Below are 25,918 nucleotides of genomic sequence, written 5' to 3' on the forward strand. Positions count from 1 at the left end.
CTCGTGTTCGTGAGCTCTGGGGCATTATTCCAACACATGCGCTGGTGCTCATAACCCCGAGCGAACCGTATATATTTATTTCCCTTGTTTAGGGAGCGGTTAATGTTATTTGTAATGCATTTGTTTTCCGTGATTAATTAAATTCCTTTACTTGTTACTGATTAGTTTGTCTTATCTAGTATGCTGTGTTTGTATGTTCGTATTCCCAAACATATTGCTGAACTGTTCACAACCACTCTATACATTTAGAGGTATAAACAATTAATTTTGTATGGGTAAAAGAACCCCGAAACACGAGTGATATTTGGAACCCGACATTTAGGCATTTGTATAATTTATCCAAATATTTAAATCAACCTCATGGCAATGGTGGCAGCGGCGGGATGTGTTTAATTTATATATAAATACATCCATAAAATTATAAAGTTGTGACCAAGCATTTGTGTGTTGGGGTACCAATCTACCTTCCCGGCGTGGAGAATACTGATCACTTGTATAACATAGCTTTTTAGTGAGATATATTTATACTGGGTTACCTAATTTAATATAACCTTTAGTCACCATTTATACTACCACATTAATATGGCTCAACAGGCGGGCATTGATGTGGGTGCCATAAGGGCATTGGGATAAGTGATTGGCTATGAAAATGTTGAATTAGAACAGTACGTTAGAGAACAGGTTTTAGAAATCCAAATAAAGCAAAGAGCTTTAAAACGAGAGGCAGATATGAAAAGACAAGAGATTGAAAGTAAAGAGAAAATAGAATCACAAAAACTAGCCCAGGAAGCTGAAAAATATAGGTAACGGTTCGAACTCTAGCTCTAGAGAAAAGTGGCAAACTCCTTAGATCTGACGAGAGCAATAATGAGACCATTAAACTCCCAAAGTTACCCGATTTCAAAGAAGGGGGGACATGGATGCTTTTGTGAAGCGCTTTGAAGTGTTCGCCACTAATAATAAATGGCCTGTAAGTATTTGGGGAACCGCATTTAGTGCCCTTCTCACTGGAAAAGCAACAGACAAATGACTGGGGCACTGTGAGACGTACTATTTTGACAGCATATTGTTTGACGGAGGATGGTTACCGCAATAAGTTCAAACAGAGTAAACCATACAAAGACGAGACAGCAACTCAGTTTGTGGTAAGACTTAAAGCGAACCTAAATGCGGCCTTAATTTATAGTTGTGTATATTCTAAACTGTATTCGAAATAATATTGCAGTGGTTTAATTGTTTTAATTATAACTGTAGCTTGGATAGGCTTTTGAAGTGCTTGCAATTAAACACCATGGAAGCCATTCATGGAGGGGAATAAATAACGAACGAACATCCGGGTACTTTTCAAAGCTATGACGTTTCAGTATCTGATCGCATTCATGTACGCCATTGTACATAGCCGTTCATGCTGCCAAGCATTGTGTACTACTAGTATAAACTCAACTTTTATAAGCACAATGTGCTTTTTAGAACTTGGGTTAGAGCATTATGCGTTTGAACCACAGTATTCTGAGATTGGAAGCCCAATTGCGTTAAAGTACCGTACTTCCCCGATCGTAAGCCCCTCCCAAGTATGAAGCCCATCCCTCTATTTTTACTAGGTATTTATCGAGTTGAGGGCATTCACGATTATAAGCCCAGAGTGTTTTTACTGGGCTTCGACGATATTATTTAAAATATGCGTGTAAAAAGTGTTTCATTTCATAATAATCGTGATTGGCATGGTAGTTTGGTTCGTGCTTTTATGAGAAAACTCGCATTAATTTCAGAGTGCATGGCGAACGTACACAACATGGTTCGCATCCTTTCTATTCTGTTATTTATTCAGGATGAACCCCGATGTTGCAATACCGGAGTAATCCATATTTCTTTGAGTAGTAGCTTTCGAAAAGCCAAAAATGTGATCGTTAAGTCGTGTACCTGGTTATTGGGCAGGGCATGGTTTACTCAGCCCCCGTTTACTTTGAGACTATCATGAAAGGCCTAGAGTTTGAACGATGTGACATCTTGGCGACCGTGAAAGATGTTTAAATGTTTCCTCCACACTCTGTTTACCCACGGTTACTATTAACAGTCGTTTACCGTCGGAAATTGCGAATCGCCAGTTTTTAGGGAAACGAATCATCGTTTTTTCGTTGCAATCAGTGCTACAGAACGCATTTTAACATTGCGGTAATTCACTTCCGCATTGCGTTATAAAATCATCGTCAATAATCGGAAAATTTCATCATTACGACACACCATTTTGATTGGTTAATGAAAGACATGACCTGTTAGGTCAAAGGAAATTTTTTTCAGGTCAAATCGTGCTGGTGAAAAATTGCATTGCGTCGAGAGTTTGCGTACGATCGAAAATATACCAAGATAATGATAAATGCCTTCAACTGTTTCCCCACAGACCCTACCCATTATTTCACCGTAATTTCAGACGGTATGTAAATCGTATTGTAATAAAATGTGTGCGATTTTTTTGAACATGTTTGTTTCTTCATTGTAAGTGTCGTGGAAATCAATGACGCATTTTTTTTCAAAAATAAGTATTATTTTTCCGAGCCCGGCGTGGTGAACGAATACATTTTTTAAATAATTTTTCGTTGTTGGCAAGATGGTTACAGTGTTTAACCCCAAAACAAAATAATCTTTTCTGAGTTGATCCTCGAGTATAAGCTCATCCCTTACTTTTCCCCTACGTGTTCATGCCTCCGGGCTTATGATCAGTGAAGTACGGTATACTGTGAAGATTCAGATCAGTCCAGTGTGAGTGATGAGAGTATATCGTCAACGATGCCCCTTGTTCGGATGATAGTTTTATTTCAAATTACACGGAAGTCTGTGAACAATCTGCTTGGTGTTCCTGTGACAATTGTCTCATGATTTGCCAGTGCAGCCCCGTGAATACATGGACGAAAGTGTTTCCACCACTACCCTACAAACTCAAGATTGCATACATCCAGACTTTGAAATAATTTGCACGCACAGTGCAGTACTGGAAACAGCATTTATTAGACAGTTAGACAAAAAAATGTCTGTCTCTCATGCTTTGTTACCTTTCCTGTTTATACCTCATGAGGGCATTTTTTTATGGCTAGATGGCGCAAACGGAAGTCCTTCACAGGTTTATGGGTTCTCATATTTAAATCATCATAACTCTGAAGATAATCATTTTTTTTTTTTCAAATTTATAATCAACATAACCTGATAAATACAAACACCAAATTAGGCTCTAATTAGTTCTCCTTTAAGAATTATCTTGTTAGATGGATCGAGTTGTCAGAGATTGATAAAACTGTAGAGGCCTTGATAGACTTGATTTTGAGAGAACAATATTTGGACACATGTAGTGCAGAGTTAGCTATGTATTTACGTGAACAGCCTTGTAAATCTATATACGAATTAGCTCAACGTGCTTATCTACGTACTGTTGCAATTACCATGCCTTGCCAGTCAGGTCTAGCAATAATCAGAAACAAACCAGTAAACAAACTGGTCAGTCAGTCAACAAATCTCAGACATCTGGTAAGCCATCTAACTCGATAATATGCCACTGGTGCAGTAGGAAAGGCCATAAGAAAAAGGATTGTCACGCTAAGAGTGATGTGGCTGGAAATTCATTATTCGCTGCAGCATGCGTCCAATACAGTTACTCCTGTAAACCAAAACGTACACATGACCGTGTGGAACAACCAATAGCGAGGGGAGCATGCAATCAAAGGGGTCCAGCCGTCACCCTTCCCAGTATGATGAGTGTGGACACTAATAATTTGATTGACTGCTCTGTTATGCCTGTGGTTAAGGGAGTTCTTAATGGTCATGTTGTATCTGTTCTCAGATATACAGGCTGCAGTGGAGCTGGAGTACGGTCCAGTCTTGTAGCGCCTACACAACTTTTTGATGAACAACGCACATGCATTTTGCTAGATGGGTCATGTATACATTCTAAAGTGGCCCAGGTAGATGTAAAAACACCGTATTATACGGGAAGAGTAAAAGCTGCATGCTTTCCTTCACCAATGTACGACTTAGTGATCGGTAACATTAGTGGGGCTAGAAACCCTAGTGGACCCGATCAGAGTTTTTGTGAAAATCAAATGGTAAATGTCCTGGGTGAGGGGCCAGATGTTAACTCCACAGCCCAGAAGATTAATATTGAAGGCGCAAATCCTATAACTATGAAACTATCACTTCCTGAGAGGCAGGGGGCGGAGAAACATATTGTTCAGGCGTCAGGTGTCCAAGGAAATGTTGAACCTACGGTTGAGTCCCTTTAAAATGTCAGTTACTGAAGAACGGGGGACAGAGAAACATATCAATGTTCAGATGTCAGGCGTTTAGGGGAAACGGATGGTGGTACTCTTGGGAGTAGGGGGATGGCAAAAAAAGTGCATCTTCCCCATCTGAAGTCCCAGAGAGGGTGTGTGGTGAGAGTGCTCGCTCCATGGGACCGGGGGAGGTGAGACTTGAATGTGTAAACCTCGTGCCCATCCCTAGTGAGGGCAGCTCTTCTCACAGTGAGTTAGAGTTAGTACAAGGGGTAGAACCCAGAGCACAGGTTAAAGCTAGTGCAAAACCAGTCCGCCCACTTATTGTTCCTAAACTTAAACAAAACAAATTAGAAATTACGACTTCAGCCTTAGAGCTAGCACAAAGAAATGATCCTACTTTAAATAGAGCTCGTCATTTGGCAGAAAGTGGCAAAAAAATTGCCACAGGTCACTCTAATGTAGTTAGCTTCTATTTTAAAAAGGGGCTGTTGTATCGACACTTTCGTTCTCCTAGATATGAAATGGGGAGAAAATTAAAGTAAGTCAGCTTGTGGTGCCAGCAGACTTTCGTTTGGATGTTATGGCATTGGGCCATGACTCAGTTTTACTGGCCATCAATACATGGAGACGTGAAAGGTTATTGTCAGTCATGTGACATATGCCAGCAGACAACTCCAAAAGGTAGGGCTGGAAAAGTACCTTTATGTTCTATGCCACTAATAGATGTTCCATTTAGAAGGGTAGCAGTAGACCTGGTGGGCCCCATTCATCCAATTACCAGTCAGGGCAACCAATACATATTAACTCTTGTAGATTACGCAACACGGTATCCTGAAGCCAGTCCACTGAAACGTATAACTTCTGAAGTGGTGGCTGAGGAGCTATTTAACATGTACTGCCGCTTAGGTGTACCTGAGCAAGTTTTTAGTGATCTTGGTACACAATTTGTAGCAGATGTGATGAGGGAGGTGAGTCGCTTACTATCTATCAAACAACTAACTACAACTCAGTATCACCCACAATGCAATGGACTTGTGGAAAGATTTAATGGTACCCTTAAGTCGATGTTAAAGCGTATGTGCAACGAATGTCCTAAAGATTGGGACCGTTACATTGCACCACTGCTCTTTGCATATCGTGAGGCTCCTCAAGGAAGCTTGGGATTTTCCCCATTTGAGCTCCTATATGGGCGCACTGTGAGAGGGCCCATGACCATACTCTGGACTGCTGAAGTGAACAACTCAGAGGTGAGGAGTACGTATGAATATGTACTAGACCAACGAGAGAGGCTTGAAAATACCTGCAATTTGGCAATGCAGGAGTGTTAAGTAAGTCTTCTGACAAATACAGACAACACTTTGGCAAACGGGTCAAATCTAGGAAGTTTGTTGAAGGTGATCAGGTTCTTTTACTTTTACCTACAGCGAATGATAAGTTAAGATTACAGTGGCAGGGTCCATACACCGTGAGGGAAAGAGTGGGTGTAGCTGACTATCGCATTGAAAAAGATGGAAAATTAAAATTATACCATGCAAATATGTTAAAGAAGTATGAAGTAAGGAGAGATAGAAAACAGTCATTGGAAAAAACAAAAACGGATGTGAAAGGGTTGTTACAATGTATTGGAATGGGTTTAATTAATAGCCAACCGGATGACCATGGGGTAGATGGTTAGATCAACCATTTTCCGAATTATTAGATTTTGTTCCAATAGAAGGTAAAGAAACAAGTGACGATGTTCATATTTGTTCTGAGCTGTCCAAAGATCAAGTTAAGGTGGTAAAACATATTTTGACACAATTTTCGACTACATTGACATATACTCCTGGAAGGTCAAAGGTGGGTCAGCATGATATTAAGTTGACATCAGATCAACCTATTAAGTCAAAGCCATATCCCACTCCCTTTGCTACACGGGAGTTAATTATAAAAGAGGTCCAGGATATGATGGACATTATAGAACCTTCAGAGTCCCCATATGCCTCTCCCATAGTGTTGGTTAAAAAGCAAGACGGCAAGTTTCGATTTTGTACAGGTTTTAGAAAATTGTATCGCATTACATTGTTTGATGCGGAGCCAATGCCGAACCCTGAAGATCTGTTCTCACAACTAGGAGAGGGCCGATACAAAGATTGACCTTACTAGAGGTTTTTGGCAAATCCCGTTGACCGCGAATGCAAAGAATAAAACTGCATTCTTAGCCCTCTTGGTCTGTACCAGTATAAAGTTATGCCTTTTGGTCTCATTAATAGTCCAGCGACATTTTCCAGAATTATGAGAACAGTTCTGAGGGGCACATATGGAAGAGTTGTCAATTTGGTCGACGATATTTTAATATATACTAAATCATGGGAAGACCATCTTGATGCTTTGTTTGATGTATTAAGTAAAATAAAACGGGCTGGCCTGACGGCAAAACCTTTCAAATGTTTTGTGGGATATTCCCAGATGGAGTTTATCGGCCATATTGTAGGTGGGCGGTCACTTAGTACAGTGGCAGGTAAAATACAAAATCTGTTGGATACGCCACAGCCGACAAATGTCACTCAAGTTCGTACATTCATGGGATTGGCCTCATATTATCGCAAATTCGTTCCGAATTGTGCAGCCATTGCTGCCCCATTGCATGACCTTACCAGAAAGGGCCAACCAAAGAAGGTTACTTGGGAAAAACCACACCAGTTAGCATTTGATCAACTGAAACATTCACTCGGTAGTAAACTAATACTAAAGTTGCCCTATTTCAAAAGATATTCGTTCTACATACTGATGCCTCAGATATAGGATTGGGGGCAGTTCTAATCCAGTACAATGATGAGATAGCTTTCCCTGTAGCATTTACTAGCAGGAAAGTGTCTAAAGCAGAATCAAATTATTCGGTGATTGAAAAAGAATTCCTCGCTTTGGTATGGAGCATGCGTAAATTTCAGCAGTATCTTTATGCAAAAGAATTCTGGATTGAAACTGACCACCAACCATTACTCTATTTGAATAAGGCCAGAATGAATAACGGCCGATTAATGCGATGGGCGCTTTACCTGCAATCATTTAATTATAGAATTATATCCATTAAGGGCATACATAATATTGGAGCTGACTACCTGAGTAGAAGCACAACTTAGGTAATCAGATATGTAATCGTTTTACTAAAAGTAATTCGTGGAAATTTGATGTTGATTGTGCATTTTTTTAATTATAGTGAACATACCTTGTGGTTTTGTATATAACCAGCAATTAAAAGAAAATAATTGTGGTTTTATCTTGGTTGGGGGTGTCACAAGGTATGTATTAAAATACATTCACTGTAGTCAGTTAAAGATAAGACCCACTATATGACACCGAGGTAGGATATGACAGCTGAGATAGGTAGATTTTTATTATTTACATACGGGACATTAATGTCGCGATTATTTCAACTTCCTCGGTTCAGAAAGATCGTTAACAGTACAGTCAAGACTCGTGACCTGCACGTGATGGAAATCGCGTCACAGTGACTTTGGAACCCTGTTTCAGGGATCGTCGGAAATAACTGTAAAGCTACCGAGGTGGCAGTCTGAACCGGAGAAATGCTAAATGCATTCTATTCTACACAGCAATCCTTTTGACACTACATTGGGTAATTGAGTGATGTCAATTATCCCTGTGCATTGAATGGTTCCGCCGTTAAGTTCCAGTGTATTGTGATGTTAATCCCAGGTGTACGACTATATAATGCGTGAATGCCACGTCATCGGGGTTGCTTCTTCAGACATCACGGTGAAGGAGGACCTTTGACAAAGTTTGTCCCAGATTCTGAAAGTTGTGGTGACGCACATGGCTGTTTGAACATTTCCTGAAGACTAACCAGCACTGGGTTTCTGCGAGCGAATGGTCTCAACGTGTAACATCGTTCCTTCGCCAATTCTGCTATCCTTGTGGTGACTACACTCCGTTCTTCGTACAACGAGCGCCGACTTCCAGTACGGACATAACTGTGAGTCGCATGCACCCCAAACCCGCACTTTCCATTAGTCTGGCGCACTAGCTGTCAAGTGTTTAATTATTCTATTTTTGTAAAACTCATTTTGTATGTTTTATGACTATTCTATTTTACGTGCACGACAACAATTGAAACGGGGAATGCCGTATTTTGTTTGAAAGTTGTGTAGCTACACCATTAAGTCTATTTATTATTAATCTATCATTTATTCTATTATAAGTTGCCCGCTCGTGTTCGTGAGCTCTGGGGCATTATTCCAACACATGCGCTGGTGCTCATAATCCCGAGCGAACCGTATATATTTATTTCCCTTGTTTAGGGAGCGGTTAATGTTATTTGTAATGCATTTGTTTTCCGTGATTAATTAAATTCCTTTACTTGTTACTGATTAGTTTGTCTTATCTAGTATGCTGTGTTTGTATGTTCGTATTCCCAAACATATTGCTGAACTGGCCACAACCACTCTATACATTTAGAGGTATAAACAATTAATTTGGTACGGGTAAAAAGAACCGAAACACGAGTGATATTTGGAACCCGACATTTAGGAATTTGTATAATTTATCCAAATATTTAAATCAACCTCGTGACATATAGTATTTATGACAATAAACAGTGTAAGGGTTCAGATTTTGTCGGATAAATGTCAAAAACACGAACCAGAAAAGGGGTTCTGCTACTAAGCTTGAATAATTAACACGCGACGTTGGGCCCCTGACTGACTTCTTCGTGGATTTTTTTACAGTTGTTTAAGAAAATGGCAAATTAATGCCGTAACTGCGTGCCCATGCGCTGGCCCATAGCTAAATCGTGACAATTTCTGTTTTCTCTAAAATTATTTTCCTGTCTAACCGGCCTCCTGTCTAACCGAAATGTACACTGGTTGGCATAAAGCACTATATATTTTGCGTTACATGTGGTTGTGGTCAGTCATCAGGTTTTTGCACGCAGTGATGCATCGTCTCAAATTTATTATCTTTACTATTGCCACGTACAGTAGCAGTATTGATGCGAGTGAAAGTGTGAACGCCGTGTAGTGAATATTTTGTTTATTGGTGACCGTAGCGAGCTGGACAGCATCCTAAGCATACGTCCATCATGATCATCGCCGTGGCATCGTAGTTCAACGATACGAGGGTGGCAAGTGGATATGACACGTCAATTATGCATTTCAGACAAACGCTATTGTTGAAATAAAGAAATTGACAATGTCACATTACTTTGTAACACGTTCCATATTAGCTTGTCACTACAGAATGCCCATGTAGCCCGGGTCTGCGCTCATTGGAAGTCAGTCTGACTGGCCCGTTATATACTTTGATGCCTTTAGTTGGTTTTTTGGAGACAACGAGTTCATGAAATGTATTTATAACTAACCACCTTCATCACATATATAGCGTGGCGTGAATTGTATACCGCATTATATTACTAAACTAGATTTAAAAAATGAGAAACAGATGATACAATTGCTCATATGGTAAGCCTCCAATTTTAACCATTCAGTTGCATATGCCTTTTTTGCCGACAATGATTCAACGGGTACTACTATATTCAATAGATCTATATCTGGGAACATGGTAATCGGTTATAATCTGAAGTGCTGTACGAACATAGAACCATTCAATGTTCAGAGATTTACCGAAATAGCTATATTCTGCTTATTCTGATTTACTGTTTGAATTTCAAATTATTTGTTATCTTTTTATTTATTCTGTTATTCTATAGAGTTGATTTTGATTACATCAAGTATTATACAAGTAAGTTAACTAAAATATTATTGAATGTTTATTCGTTTTTGGTCAACTATGTCATACGTACTTTCAGTCAATAATTATTCACACAATGAAATGTTGCATTTAGTTTCTTTCATTGACGCATCGAGTTGAATTTGCGAAACATAACTATTTCACAGTGTAGGCTATTGACGTTAGCCACTGAAACATACAACACACATTTTTCATTTTATTGGCTCTTTATTGTCGGGTCACTGCTGTTTATATATACTGATCACTGATTGGTTATACATGCTTGGATTTAAAGCAGCCATATTTGTTCACAAACGTTGTCAACCAGCAGTGTTTTATCATTAATGAGACGCCGTTTATTCCTAGTATCCATTTCCCCAGCACATCGTATACAGGTAATTAGCACTAATTACTTATTATTTCACTAATTATTTCACAATTACAATTATTTATTGGTTCTGTCATTCATTATTGTCATAATTTTATTCCCGCCAACATACGATGAGATCATATGAATATTTTAGAGGGTATCCGTGATTAACATCGGCGATAATGTGTGTTATTGAGAAAAGCCCTTGTACTTCAGAGTGCGCACTCATTATTGCCATAGATATACACTGATATATCTGGTTTGCTAAGTTATTAAATTTTCAAACTATCGATTGTTACATATATATTTCTGATTCTGAAATATCCACAATAAGAATACTTAATTGTTACTTATTTAAAGGAAACTAGCAATTTTCCTAAAATGAACCAATACTGAAAAAAATTGTAGAATAGTATTGGTATATCTATTTTACTTTTTGGTCTGCGTGGCATGCTATCAATCTTACTCATTTTGTATTGATCTAATTTAATTTAAACTGTGTTAAGTACGACGACAATAGAACCACCTATAAATAACTATATTTTATTTATTCATTGAAAGAAAAAATAATATTGTTGAACAATCACAAAACAATAAATTCTTTTTTTTTAAATGGGGAATAAATATTTTGAAACACTATAAATTGTTAATTCTTTCCTTTTTTATTATCACAAATAACGTTTTGACCTTGACTATGTCCATGACTGCCTCTGTCCAGGTCCCTATCTCTGTTTCTGTCCTAGTGTGTGTGTGTGTGTAGGTGTGTGTATAATCATCAATTAGTAATTACTGTGATGACATCACTGGCATGCGATTTGCTGTTTTAAATAATTTTTCAATATCAATAATTATAGTATAACTTTATACAAATAAGAAAAAACGATTAGATCAGAAAGAAATAATGTCTGTCCAGTGCTGCGTCATTCAATTTACTAACTTGAGCATCGTGCATGTTTAATATTGAAAATACTAAAATCAACATATTCATCGTGTAAAATGTTCGGGAATTTTTTCTAATAAATATGTTGTATAAAGTCGGTAATAAGCATTATGGCATGCATACTGTAAAAGTAGACTGCATACAAAGTGTCCTGTACATAAACAATTTATTAATCATCCAAGAAAAAAATGGAAGAAAAAAAATGTACGATGTTTTTTGAATTGCGTGTTACATGGTTGTGGTATAAATACATATTGAGTACTACTTGTGCTTGTTTTTATAATGTTCAAGCAAATCACCGTAGGTGATCATACTTGGCTAGTATGATGAGGTATGATTATATGTACACAATTATTTATTCTGTATTAAGCCCAAGTAGATTTACCTAAAATATCTTTCAGTGCCAGAGATCATTTTGCAATAAAATGCATATACTTGTACAGCAATGTTGCTCTTTATGACTTTTGTATGTTTTATGGCTATTGTATGTTTTATGGCTATTGTATGTTTTATGGCTATTGTATGTTTTATGGCTATTGTATGTTTTATGACTTTTGTATGTTTTATGGCTATTGTATGTTTTATGGCTATTGTATGTTTTATGGCTATTGTATGTTTTATGGCTATTGTATGTTTTATGGCTATTGTATGTTTTATGGCTATTGTATGTTTTATGGCTATTGTATGTTTTATGGCTATTGTATGTTGATGTACACGCATTTGAATGTGAAACTCCCTAGAGCCTAGTACCTACTTCCTGCTTTTTCTGTTGGTCTAAAATTGCAAATATGCGTGATTCTATTTCTGTCTTTGAATGGGCCAAGTTAGTAAGAAGATAGTGGAAGTTTAAACCCTTGTGTCATTAACGATCAAAGATTACAAATTATAAACGGCAAATAAGTTGTTGATAATGAGACTAGATTACGTAAAGCTATGTAATAAGGGGTGGTAGAAATAAAACGGCAAATAAATTGTTGATAATGAGACTAGATTACGTAAAGCTATGTAATAAGGGGTGGTAGAAATAAAACGGCAAATAAATTGTTGATAATGAGACTAGATTACGTAATGCTATGTAATAAGGGGTGGTAGAAATAAAACGGCAAATAAATTGTTGATAATGAGACTAGATTACGTAAAGCTATGTAATAAAGGGTGGTAGAAATAAAACGGCAAATAAATTGTTGATAATGAGACTAGATTACGTAAAGCTATGTAATAAGGGGTGGTAGAAATAAAACGGCAAATAAATTGTTGATAATGAGACTAGATTACGTAAAGCTATGTAATAAGGGGTGGTAGAAATAAAACGGCAAATAAATTGTTGATAATGAGACTAGATTACGTAAAGCTATGTAATAAGGGGTGGTAGAAATAAAACGGCAAATAAATTGTTGATAATGAGACTAGATTACGTAAAGCTATGTAATAAGGGGTGGTAGAAATAAAACGGCAAATAAATTGTTGATAATGAGACTAGATTACGTAAAGCTATGTAATAAGGGGTGGTAGAAATAAAACGGCAAATAAATTGTTGATAATGAGACTAGATTACGTAAAGCTATGTAATAAGGGGTGGTAGAAATAAAACGGCAAATAAATTGTTGATAATGAGACTAGATTACGTAAAGCTATGTAATAAGGGGTGGTAGAAATAAAACGGCAAATAAATTGTTGATAATGAGACTAGATTACGTAAAGCTATGTAATAAGTGGTGGTAGAAATAAAACGGCAAATAAATTGTTGATAATGAGACTAGATTACGTAAAGCTATGTAATAAGGGGTGGTAGAAATAAAACGGCAAATAAATTGTTGATAATGAGACTAGATTACGTAAAGCTATGTAATAAGGGGTGGTAGAAATAAAACGGCAAATAAATTGTTGATAATGAGACTAGATTACGTAAAGCTATGTAATAAGGGGTGGTAGAAATAAAACGGCAAATAAATTGTTGATAATGAGACTAGATTACGTAATGCTATGTAATAAGGGGTGGTAGAAATAAAACGGCAAATAAATTGTTGATAATGAGACTAGATTACGTAAAGCTATGTAATAAGGGGTGGTAGAAATAAAACGGCAAATAAATTGTTGATAATGAGACTAGATTACGTAAAGCTATGTAATAAGGGGTGGTAGAAATAAAACGGCAAATAAATTGTTGATAATGAGACTAGATTACGTAATGCTATGTAATAAGGGGTGGTAGAAATAAAACGGCAAATAAATTGTTGATAATGAGACTAGATTACGTAAAGCTATGTAATAAGGGGTGGTAGAAATAAAACGGCAAATAAATTGTTGATAATGAGACTAGATTACATAAAGCTATGTAATATGGGGTGGAAGAAATAAAACGGCAAATAAATTGTTGATAATGAGACTAGATTACGCAAAGCTATGTAATAAGGGGTGGTAGAAATAAAACGGCAAATACATTGTTGATAATGAGACTAGGTTACGTAAAGCTATGAATAAGCGGTGGTAGAAATAAAACGGCAAATAAATTGTTGATAATGAGACTAGATTACGTAAAGCTATGAATAAGGGGTGGTAGAAATAAAACGGCAAATAAATTGTTGATAATGAGACTAGATTACGTAAAGCTATGAATAAGGGATGGTAGAAATAAAACGGCAAATAAATTGTTGATAATGAGACTAGATTACGTAAAGCTATGTAATAAGGGGTGGTAGAAATAAAACGGCAAATTAATTGTTGATAATGAGACTAGATTACGTAAAGCTATGTAATAAGGGGTGGTAGAAATAAAACGGCAAATAAATTGTTGATAATGAGACTAGATTACATAAAGCTATGTAATAAAGGGTGGTAGAAATAAAACGGCAAATAAATTGTTGATAATGAGACTAGATTACGTAAAGCTATGTAATAAGGGGTGGTAGAAATAAAACGGCAAATAAATTGTTGATAATGAGACTAGATTACGTAAAGCTATGTAATAAGGGGTGGTAGAAATAAAACGGCAAATAAATTGTTGATAATGAGACTAGATTACGTAAAGCTATGTAATAAGGGGTGGTAGAAATAAAACGGCAAATTAATTGTTGATAATGAGACTAGATTACGTAATGCTATGTAATAAGGAGTGATAGAAATAAAACGGCAAATAAATTGTTGATAATGAGACTAGATTACGTAAAGCTATGTAATAAGGGGTGGTAGAAATAAAACGGCAAATAAATTGTTGATAATGAGACTAGATTACGTAATGCTATGTAATAAGGGGTGGTAGAAATAAAACGGCAAATAAATTGTTGATAATGAGACTAGATTACGTAAAGCTATGTAATAAGGGGTGGTAGAAATAAAACGGCAAATAAATTGTTGATAATGAGACTAGATTACGTAAAGCTATGTAATATGGGGTGGAAGAAATAAAACGGCAAATAAATTGTTGATAATGAGACTAGATTACGCAAAGCTATGTAATAAGGGGTGGTAGAAATAAAACGGCAAATAAATTGTTGATAATGAGACTAGGTTACGTAAAGCTATGAATAAGGGGTGGTAGAAATAAAACGGCAAATAAATTGTTGATAATGAGACTAGATTACGTAAAGCTATGAATAAGGGGTGGTAGAAATAAAACGGCAAATAAATTGTTGATAATGAGACTAGATTACGTAAAGCTATGAATAAGGGGTGGTAGAAATAAAACGGCAAATAAATTGTTGATAATGAGACTAGATTACGTAAAGCTATGTAATAAGGGGTGGTAGAAATAAAACGGCAAATTAATTGTTGATAATGAGACTAGATTACGTAAAGCTATGTAATAAGGGGTGGTAGAAATAAAACGGCAAATAAATTGTTGATAATGAGACTAGATTACATAAAGCTATGTAATAAAGGGTGGTAGAAATAAAACGGCAAATAAATTGTTGATAATGAGACTAGATTACGTAAAGCTATGTAATAAGGGGTGGTAGAAATAAAACGGCAAATAAATTGTTGATAATGAGACTAGATTACGTAAAGCTATGTAATAAGGGGTGGTAGAAATAAAACGGCAAATAACTTGTTGATAATGAGACTAGATTACGTAAAGCTATGTAATAAGGGGTGGTAGAAATAAAACGGCAAATAAATTGTTGATAATGAGACTAGATTACGTAAAGCTATGTAATAAGGGGTGGTAGAAATAAAACGGCAAATAAATTGTTGATAATGAGACTAGATTACGTAAAGCTATGTAATAAGGGGTGGTAGAAATAAAACGGCAAATAAATTGTTGATAATGAGACTAGATTACGTAATGCTATGTAATAAGGGGTGGTAGAAATAAAACGGCAAATAAATTGTTGATAATGAGACTAGATTACGTAAAGCTATGTAATAAGGGGTGGTAGAAATAAAACGGCAAATAAATTGTTGATAATGAGACTAGATTACGTAAAGCTATGTAATAAGGGGTGGTAGAAATAAAACGGCAAATAAATTGTTGATAATGAGACTAGATTACGTAATGCTATGTAATAAGGGGTGGTAGAAATAAAACGGCAAATTAATTGTTGATAATGAGACTAGATTACGTAAAGCCATGTAATAAGGGGTGGTAGAAATAAAACGGCAAATAATTTGTTGATAATGAGACTAGATTACGTAAAGCTATGTAATAAAGGGTGGTAGAAATAAAACGGCAAATAAATTGTTGATAATGAGACTAGATTACGTAAAGCTATGTAATAAGGGGTGGTAGAAATAAAACGGCAAATAAATTGTTGATAATGAGACTAGATTACGTAATGCTATGTAATAAGGGGTGGTAGAAATAAAACGGCAAATAAATTGTTGATAATGAGACTAGATTACGTAAAGCTATGTAATATGGGGTGGAAGAAATAAAACGGCAAATAAATTGTTGATAATGAGACTAGATTACGCAAAGCTATGTAATAAGGGGTGGTAGAAATAAAACGGCAAATAAATTGTTGATAATGAGACTAGGTTACGTAAAGCTATGAATAAGGGGTGGTAGAAATAAAACGGCAAATAAATTGTTGATAATGAGACTAGATTACGTAAAGCTATGAATAAGGGGTGGTAGAAATAAAACGGCAAATAAATTGTTGATAATGAGACTAGATTACGTAAAGCTATGAATAAGGGGTGGTAGAAATAAAACGGCAAATAAATTGTTGATAATGAGACTAGATTACGTAAAGCTATGTAATAAGGGGTGGTAGAAATAAAACGGCAAATTAATTGTTGATAATGAGACTAGATTACGTAAAGCTATGTAATAAGGGGTGGTAGAAATAAAACGGCAAATAAATTGTTGATAATGAGACTAGATTACATAAAGCTATGTAATAAAGGGTGGTAGAAATAAAACGGCAAATAAATTGTTGATAATGAGACTAGATTACGTAAAGCTATGTAATAAGGGGTGGTAGAAATAAAACGGCAAATAAATTGTTGGTAATGAGACTAATTTACGTAAAGCTATGTAATAAGGGGTGGTAGAAATAAAACGGCAAATAAATTGTTGATAATGAGACTAGATTACGTAAAGCTATGTAATAAGGGGTGGTAGAAATAAAACGGCAAATAAATTGTTGATAATGAGACTAGATTACGTAAAGCTATGTAATAAGGGGTGGTAGAAATAAAACGGCAAATAAATTGTTGATAATGAGACTAGATTACGTAAAGCTATGTAATAAGGGGTGGTAGAAATAAAACGGCAAATAAATTGTTGATAATGAGACTAGATTACGTAATGCTATGTAATAAGGGGTGGTAGAAATAAAACGGCAAATAAATTGTTGATAATGAGACTAGATTACGTAAAGCTATGTAATAAGGGGTGGTAGAAATAAAACGGCAAATAAATTGTTGATAATGAGACTAGATTACGTAAAGCTATGTAAAAAGGGGTGGTAGAAATAAAACGGCAAATTAATTGTTGATAATGAGACTAGATTACGTAAAGCTATAAATAAGGGGTGGTAGAAATAAAACGGCAAATAAATTGTTGATAATGAGACTAGATTACGTAAAGCTATGTAATAAGGGGTGGTAGAAATAAAACGGCAAATTAATTGTTGATAATGAGACTAGATTACGTAAAGCTATGTAATAAGGGGTGGTAGAAATAAAACGGCAAATAAATTGTTGATAATGAGACTAGATTACGTAAAGCTATGTAATAAGGGGTGGTAGAAATAAAACGGCAAATAAATTGTTGATAATGAGACTAGATTACGTAAAGCTATGTAATAAGGGGTGGTAGAAATAAAACGGCAAATAAATTGTTAATAATGAGACTAGATTACGAAAAGCTATGCAATAAGGGGTGGTAGAAATAAAACGGCAAATAAATTGTTGATAATGAGACTAGATTACATAAAGCTATGAATAAGGGGTGGTAGAAATAAAACGGCAAATAAATTGTTGATAATGAGACTAGATTACGTAAAGCTATGTAATAAGGGGTGGTAGAAATAAAACGGCAAATTAATTGTTGATAATGAGACTAGATTACGTAAAGCTATGTAATAAGGGGTGGTAGAAATAAAACGGCAAATAAATTGTTGATAATGAGACTAGATTACGTAAAGCTATGTAATAAGGGGTGGTAGAAATAAAACGGCAAATAAATTGTTGATAATGAGACTAGATTACGTAAAGCTATGTAATAAGGGGTGGTAGAAATAAAACGGCAAATAAATTGTTGATAATGAGACTAGATTACGTAAAGCTATGTAATAAGGGGTGGTAGAAATAAAACGGCAAATTAAATGTTGATAATGAGACTAGATTACGTAAAGCTATGTAATAAGGGGTGGTAGAAATAAAACGGCAAATAAATTGTTGATAATGAGACTAGATTACGTAAAGCTATGTAATAAGGGGTGGTAGAAATAAAACGGCAAATAAATTGTTGATAATGAGACTAGATTACGTAAAGCTATGTAATAAGGGGTGGTAGAAATAAAACGGCAAATAAATTGTTGATAATGAGACTAGATTACGTAATGCTATGTAATAAGGGGTGGTAGAAATAAAACGGCAAATATGTTGTTTCATGTGATTTTACTTTCTGTTAGTTATTTAGGCTAATTTTGGCAAATGTTAAGGTTCTAAATCTTCCAAAATTACGTCTGTCATAAATTTACAAGCACATAGATAATATATTCAAATATATCAACATTGCTTTTTTAGGAAAAATAACATTCAGCAAAATGTTGAAGTGGGGAATTTTATCATCAGCCAATATCACTAAAAGATTTATACCTAGACTGTTAAAATCGCCGAGAAGTCAAGTCACCGCAATAGCAAGTCGAAGCATCGAGAAGGCTGAAAGCGTGGCCAAAGAGTGGGGCATACCAAAAGCATATGGTAGTTATGAAAAATTGTTGACTGATAGTGAAATAAATGTTGTGTATGTTCCCCTACCACATGCATTACATGCTGAGTGGGCAGTTAGAGCGGCAGAGAGTGGAAAACACTGTATGGTGGAGAAACCTATAGCAACAAAGGTATTGCGTAAATGAAAATAACATCCTGGAATAAAATTACATATTTGTTTTTAAATAAAAGATTTCTAGCGGCATGTTTTGGCCTGTTCAAAATGACACAATATTAATAACTGGTTTTATTCTATTAAATATAATTTTTTCATAGATATCTGATGTTGAGAGAATGCAGAGAGTTGCCATGGAAAACAAGGTTTTGATTGTTGAAGGTTTTGTACATTTATGTCATCCACAGTTTAAAGCTATTCAAGAGACAATAAAATCAGGTATTTTATTCATTTATGTTTATTCATTCGTTTTTTTAGGTTTTAGATATTTTAATGTTATTGACTCAGATCATTTGTAACATATTACGTCATCACAGGTAAAATTCCTCAGTAGTTTTATTCAGAGGATTCTTTGTGTGTTTTTTTTGGTAATCACTATGCAAGTCAATTGCAATCTACTGTAATCATATGTTTATTGTAACCATTAACCATTAGGGATTATTGGTGATGTTCAGTTTATGACTGGTTCATATGTCGGAGGAGTTTCTAAAAGAACAGATGGGTCGTTGTGGCTACTGGGTTGTTACCCTGTCAGTATGATGATAGGCCTCCTGAACGAAAAACCACGCAGAGTAACAGCCATGGAGTGCAAAACGGAAAGGTTGGTGTTGTTAAAATAAGAAACAAACATATATAGATATAATAATTGTAATGTTTAAGAAATAATTCATAGCTATCAACATGGTTTTAATTTGTGTCAACCGTACTATCGTACCAAAAAATGTCAGATCGACATTGCTTGGTGAACACGTCTCCAATGACTAGATGCAAACTTGACAAGCTGAATTTCAAACAACACAAACCAAACATAAATATAACAATAATAATGCTTGAACAAGTACTATTCTGTGTAACGCCCACCAATTTATACATATCTATTCACTTTAAAAACATGTATCTTTCAGGGGTGTGGATGGTTCATTGTACGGAATTCTGCAGTTCAACAATGGTATCCATGGATGTATTACATCTAGTATTACTTCGTCGAGTGATAGCCATTTTGAAATTAATGGTAGCAAGGGCAGAATACGAATTTATACAAATTCGGCTTATCACCCTGATGCTTACGGCGTTGACAACTTTTTTGATCTTTGCATTGAAGGCCAGCCAATGAAAACTATCACTGTGCCAAAAATTGATGCATTCCTGGCAGAAATTGCAGCATTTGAATCTTCGATATTAGACGGGAAACCAACACCCGTTCCATTGGAGCACAGTCATCTAGTTGTTTCTACTATATTGGCATTATATGCATCAGCCAAACGACAATGAATTGTGATTACTTTGTGAAAAAATGTTCATATCAGTAGATTAATTCCTTAAATATAAGTCTTATCATTATATGCTTAGTATGTACCATGCATTTCCACTTTTTTTATTTCACTTATTCCTTTTTGTGGTGAGTGATTTTATCTTATTGGCAATTATCTGATGGCAAACGCCCGAAGATCTGAACATCCTCCACATAAGATCGTTTTCAACTTTTGAATACTTCAATAACTATTCAAAGAAGACATGCATTAAAATACAGACAGTGGACATTTTTTATCAGATAGGCACTGATTTCAGAATGTAATGGCACAAGTTCGCAATAATGTAGAAAACAATGTAAATGGCAAACAACGATAACATAGAAACACTAATATTGTAAACATCAAATGCACTGAGCTGTTTTTTTATGTTTTATTTTTAACTTTTTTATTCGGGTAATCCATAACGTGTGTCATCGACATGGTAATCCTTGACATCGTAGTAATCGACATTGTAATCATTATCATCAATACGTAATCATTGACTTCATCATCATCGATATCCTAATCATCGACATCATAATCCTCGGTGTTATAACATCGTAATCATTCACATCATTATCGACATCGTTATCATTGACATTATCATTAACATCATAATCATCAACATTGGAATAATCGACATAATTATCATCGATATTGAAATCATTGTTATCATTATCATTGACATCGTAATCATTGATATAATTATCATTGACAGCTGTCACGGGGTAGGCTAGCATCCGACCACAAAGTGATAAGAGGCACGCCTTCACCTCGTGTTGTGGGTTCTTTGACACCCTACTGATTGAAATATCGAAAATAAGCCAGCTGATGCCTGGATTGTCCCCTGTACACCTTATTATACCAGTCCCACTCGCACACAATGAAATGCTCAGTAATATCGTAAAGGATGGTTTAATTGTACAACCGGTTATGATACACAGAATTCGCTGATATGAATCAACGTAACAAAGATATAAGTCGCTGTACAATAGGAAAAATTAACACGCATGTCAGGGCAGGATAAAGCAGTGGCGTCCCGTGAATAACCAGTTTACTCAACCCGAAACCGGGTTGATTCACAATAGGCAATGCACCTTTTACGTATGGAACGACGCCGCTACTTAACTGCGCCGACGGGCGCGCGAAACGTTGAAGCAGGAAACGGGCTGTCACAAAATACAATTAAACTAATACTGTTACAATTTCAAATAAGAATACAATAATTTAACCACTAAATTAGCCAAATAGTTACCAAAATACATTCAAAACACAGCCAATGGTCCCTAGCCTAATGTGCGTGTAATGAGCGTAATAATTACCGGCTTCTGTCGGGTTATAGTAGAAACGTTGCTACATGTAGATTCAGTTCGATACTCAGGCCTGGTTTCTCGTAGGATACCTTGTAGGATTCGTGTCGAACACAAAAGTTCCATGGAACAGCACGTAGAAAAGGAGTCCAGTCTTCCACTGTATCTACACAACGTCCGTCGACTAGGCGAGTAGCTTGCACACCACGTGGGGATGAACTAACTCTCCCCGTTCACTCACAACACAAGGCTGGCTCTGGTTGCTGTCGCTGCCTCAGTTCTTAATGTTCTCTCCCGCGGCTGCGTCTACCTTGACCTTTTATAACGTCCCCCACCTGGAATCATTGTTATGGCAACTGAACAATAGCCGGCACATGTATGGCACGCGTCTCTTTATGAATGTTTTTTGAGGTGTGTAAGTGTTTCAAAGTCTACTAGCTCGGCTGTTAAGTAATCCTACCTCTGGCTGTATTAAAATATACCTTTTGGCCAAACCCTAAATTTAACCCGACAGGTATACCATCATGAACCTTGTGACAATAGCGTAATTATCAACATTATAACCGTCAGCCTGGCCACTTTGGAATTGAGAGCTGTTGTGGAGGTCATTAATATGCAATGAAATTATAACTAAGCCAATGTGGGATGTTCTTGGGTCATCTAAACCAATATAGGAAGGGCTTAGATTCTCTAAGCCAATGTGACAAGCGTTGACGCTCTCTAAGCTAATGTGACAAGGGTTGATGTCCTCTAAGCCATTATGTCAAGGGTTGATGTCCCTAAGCCAATTGACAAAACTGAAGGGTTGATTTCCCCTAAGCGTATGTGACAAGGGTTGATGTCCCCTAAGCCAATATAACAGCGCTTGATGTCCTTGTTAGCACCTCTATGTTTTTGTCATATTATGTCAAACCCTGCAAATAGAAGAGTGCATGGAATCATGGGAAGACACTGTGTCCATTGCCATGTGATAACTGTCATGAAGGTGATTGACAGGTCTTACTTGTTCACAACTCTGGAAGGACAATTGGAATCAACCAGTTGTGTTTGTGATTTACATAACAAGGGGTGTTTACAACTCTGGAAGAACAATTGGAATCTACCAGGTGTGCGTGTGATTTAAATAACAAAGAATGTGTACGATCAACTGACTTGCCTATGCGAAATATCTGCTAGCAAGATCACATTCTGATTGACTCACGTGGAAACCCAGGTGGTGTACCTGAATCTGGGCCATTTATGTCTATGAATAGGCTAGACTGGGGACAGTTGTGGTCCATCATTTCAGCTGAGTACCCTAGGTGTTGCTGCTGCGATACTGTGAGACAAGTGATACTTGTTTCAATCATCGTTCTGTGAGATTTGTATGAACTGCTCTGTGATCTCCTGCTATCAGCAGTGTCCTGCGGAATAATAGCATTTCTCTGCATGCAAGACATTGACATCTTTGACATTGTGTAGCAGAAGCCATTGACTGTCATCAATTTTCACATTCATCACCAATGCACACTTCCCTAGGCAATCCCATATTTTAGTGAATTTAGTCATTGTATTCTGTGCTTTGTTTCTTGTAATTATTTTGAGATGTATTAAAGCCAAAAGTGTTCTTGTCTACCCCATTCTAACATTGAATGAGCCCAGTGAGTTCTGTGGGTGCCTCTCTCAATAGCAATAAGCAGACCTTGTGGGGGTCACTGTTTTTCTATATGCTTATCACTCAATGTTTATAAATGCTTAGATTTAAGGCATCCATGTCTGTTCACATACGTTGTCAACCAGTTAACCTAAATTAGCTATGTGCTTCAAGTCAACATTAATAAGACGTTGTTTCTATTGTCAATTTCCTTGGCAAATCTGATAAAGGTAAATTAGCTGTTGATATTTATTTGTTAATTGTGTAATTTACTAATGTGTCATCGTTTTATTGCAGCAAAACCGATGAGACAATATTGATATTCAGAAGTTATTTGTGAGAAAATACAGATGATAACTTGTTATTTTAGGAAAAGCAGTATTGGATTTCGTTCAATCACGTAGTAATAGAAAAGTGTTCATACTTCAAATCGCGCATTCATTATTTTTGTGGGATTACTGTCGCCGAATTTCGTAAAATTGGATTTGCCAATATACTAAATTTTAGTTCATCGAATTTCAAATATATTTTTAGAATTTTTGTAACATCTAGAATATCCAAAATAGGGACCTTTTGACTTGTTACCTATTTGTATTCGTCACGTTGCGGACGTTGAACAAAATTAAAATTCACAATTTTCGTCAAATGCAAAAACTGGACGATTTTCAGGGACAACCAAGTGACTGAATGTAATGACCCGAAACTCTACAAGCATTTATTTGATAGACAATACATAGATGTACATTGGACCGGAAGTTGAATGAGAATTATTATTCGCTTCGTCACGTAGCGTACGTTGAACAAAGCTAAAATTCACAATTTTCGTCAAATGCAAAAAATGGCCTATTTTCAGGGACAACCAAGTAACTGAACGTCATGACCCGAAACTCTACAAGCATTTATTTGATACACAATACATAGATGTATATTTGACCGGAAGTTGAATTAGAATTATTGTTTACTTCGTCATATAGCGTACGTTGAACAAAGCTAAAATTCACAAGTTTCGTCAAATGCAAAAAATGACCTACTTTCATGGACAACCACGTGAACGAACGTCATGACCCGAAACTCTGCAAGCATTCATTTGATAGAGAATACATAGATGTGCATTTGACCGGAAGTTGAATTAGAATCATTGTTCACTTTGTCACGTTGCGTACGTTGAACAAAGCTAAAATTTACAATTTTTGTCAAATGCAAAAAATGGACTATTTTCAGGGACAACTAAGTGACCGAACGTCACGACCCGAAACTCTGCAAGCATTCATTTGATAGGCAATACATAGATTCACCTTTGATAATAAGTTGAATTAGAAATTTTACTTCATCATGTAGCTACTTTGAACAATTTTCGCCAAACACAAAAAGTGGCCTAATTTAAGGGACAGTCACGTGACAACCAAATAAGGTACCAAATGTTGCAACAATGCATTTGATAGATATTCTGATGATCCATATATGGTACAAGTTTCAAGTCAACAAAAATACCAGAGCGGCACTTATAGCGTTACAAAGTTGGGCTCAAAATTATTTTTTTTTGAAGCTTGAAACATCGAAAGATTGTAAATTTCACAACAGTTTTTAAAAATCCAAAATGTTGGTCTATTCAGATCTTGTTTTGTTTTTATGATAGGTTTAAAGGTGTTATCGAGACAGTGCCGTAAAATATGCTAATTTCCGTGTTTTTGAGATGCAAAAATTGGGGAAAATGACAAGCAAATGTGTTCCCCGTCACCATGGCAACAAGAGTTTTGATCTAAAAGAAAGCTATTTTGAGGGGTTGTGGACCAAGTACTATACTGTGCAAAATATGAGCCAAATCTATTGTTTGACTCCTGCCACCATTGTTTGATCCTTACAGACATTTGCTCTTAAAACTTCCGCATCAACAAAATGCTTTAAAAGAAAAGGTTCGTTTCGCACGGGATTACGTGTAAACGGGTTATGAAAAAGTGGTTCAGCCAGTAAACTAGTCGCATTAAGATCAATATTAAGTCTTTTGTCTAATGAGTTCCAACAATGTAGTAAATCTGAATAAAATGGTGGGAGATGAAGAAATGACATATTAAGATTGGTAGTTATCTGAATAAAGATATATTTGAATGTATTCAATAGGCATGGTGTGAATGCGTGTAGGTAGGTTAGTAACATTCTGCCCACCTTTTTCTAAAAGTAAATGTTTCGGCCGGGATCCAATGGCGCCCTTGCCACACAAATTTAACAAATGTTTTTTTGGAGGGAAGTAATGATGTCACGTGGAGGGGATAAGCTGTGCACTTTGTATAGTAGCTGTGAAGATAACACATTGTTAATGACCAGCGAGCGGGAAATGCTGGGTGCAAAATGCGACCAAAACTCGATTTTATTTTTGAGCTTTTGTACAAGCTCTGTCCAGTTCCTGTCAGTGAAAAGCTTGATGTTACCCAAGTACACCCGCAAAATTTTCAATCCAGTTCTGTTCCATTTAATGCCCAGTGACGAGGTGTTATTTCGCCAAGATCCAACCCATAACCCTTCTGATTTTACACAGTTGATTTTAGCATTTAAGGAACATTCATATATATGGAGCCATTTTTCTAATTTCTCAAAATCTCGGCGGCGAGTGATGACAAATCAACGTCGTCTGCATAAGCTGTCAATTTGCAGTGACGACCATTACTATTTGGGATTTTGATACCTTTGATGACTTTTTATTTTCTGATTTCATCAAGTAATGGCTCGATAGAAATGACACAAAAAAGTAATGATAATGAACAGCCCTGACTTATGCCCCGAGAAAGTGAATCAGGGGTTGTGAGGGCGCTGTTTATTCTGATTAATGATTGTGCA

At 36.2% G+C, this 25,918-nt stretch overlaps 1 pseudogene across 1 annotated transcript; it reads left to right on the plus strand.

The window, feature by feature from the left end:
- The first annotated feature begins 10,292 nt into the window (after positions 1 to 10,292).
- Positions 10,293 to 20,141, plus strand: LOC102807124 (uncharacterized; annotated as a pseudogene). The gene is made up of 5 exons (XR_014931079.1): positions 10,293 to 10,381; positions 18,491 to 18,807; positions 18,953 to 19,070; positions 19,287 to 19,452; positions 19,757 to 20,141. The product of XR_014931079.1 is annotated as an uncharacterized LOC102807124 (transcript).
- The last annotated feature ends 5,777 nt before the right edge of the window (positions 20,142 to 25,918 follow it).

This window comes from Saccoglossus kowalevskii, chromosome 12 (genome assembly GCF_978046115.1).
Source record: "Saccoglossus kowalevskii chromosome 12, keSacKowa6.1, whole genome shotgun sequence".
Lineage (NCBI taxonomy): Eukaryota > Metazoa > Hemichordata > Enteropneusta > Harrimaniidae > Saccoglossus > Saccoglossus kowalevskii.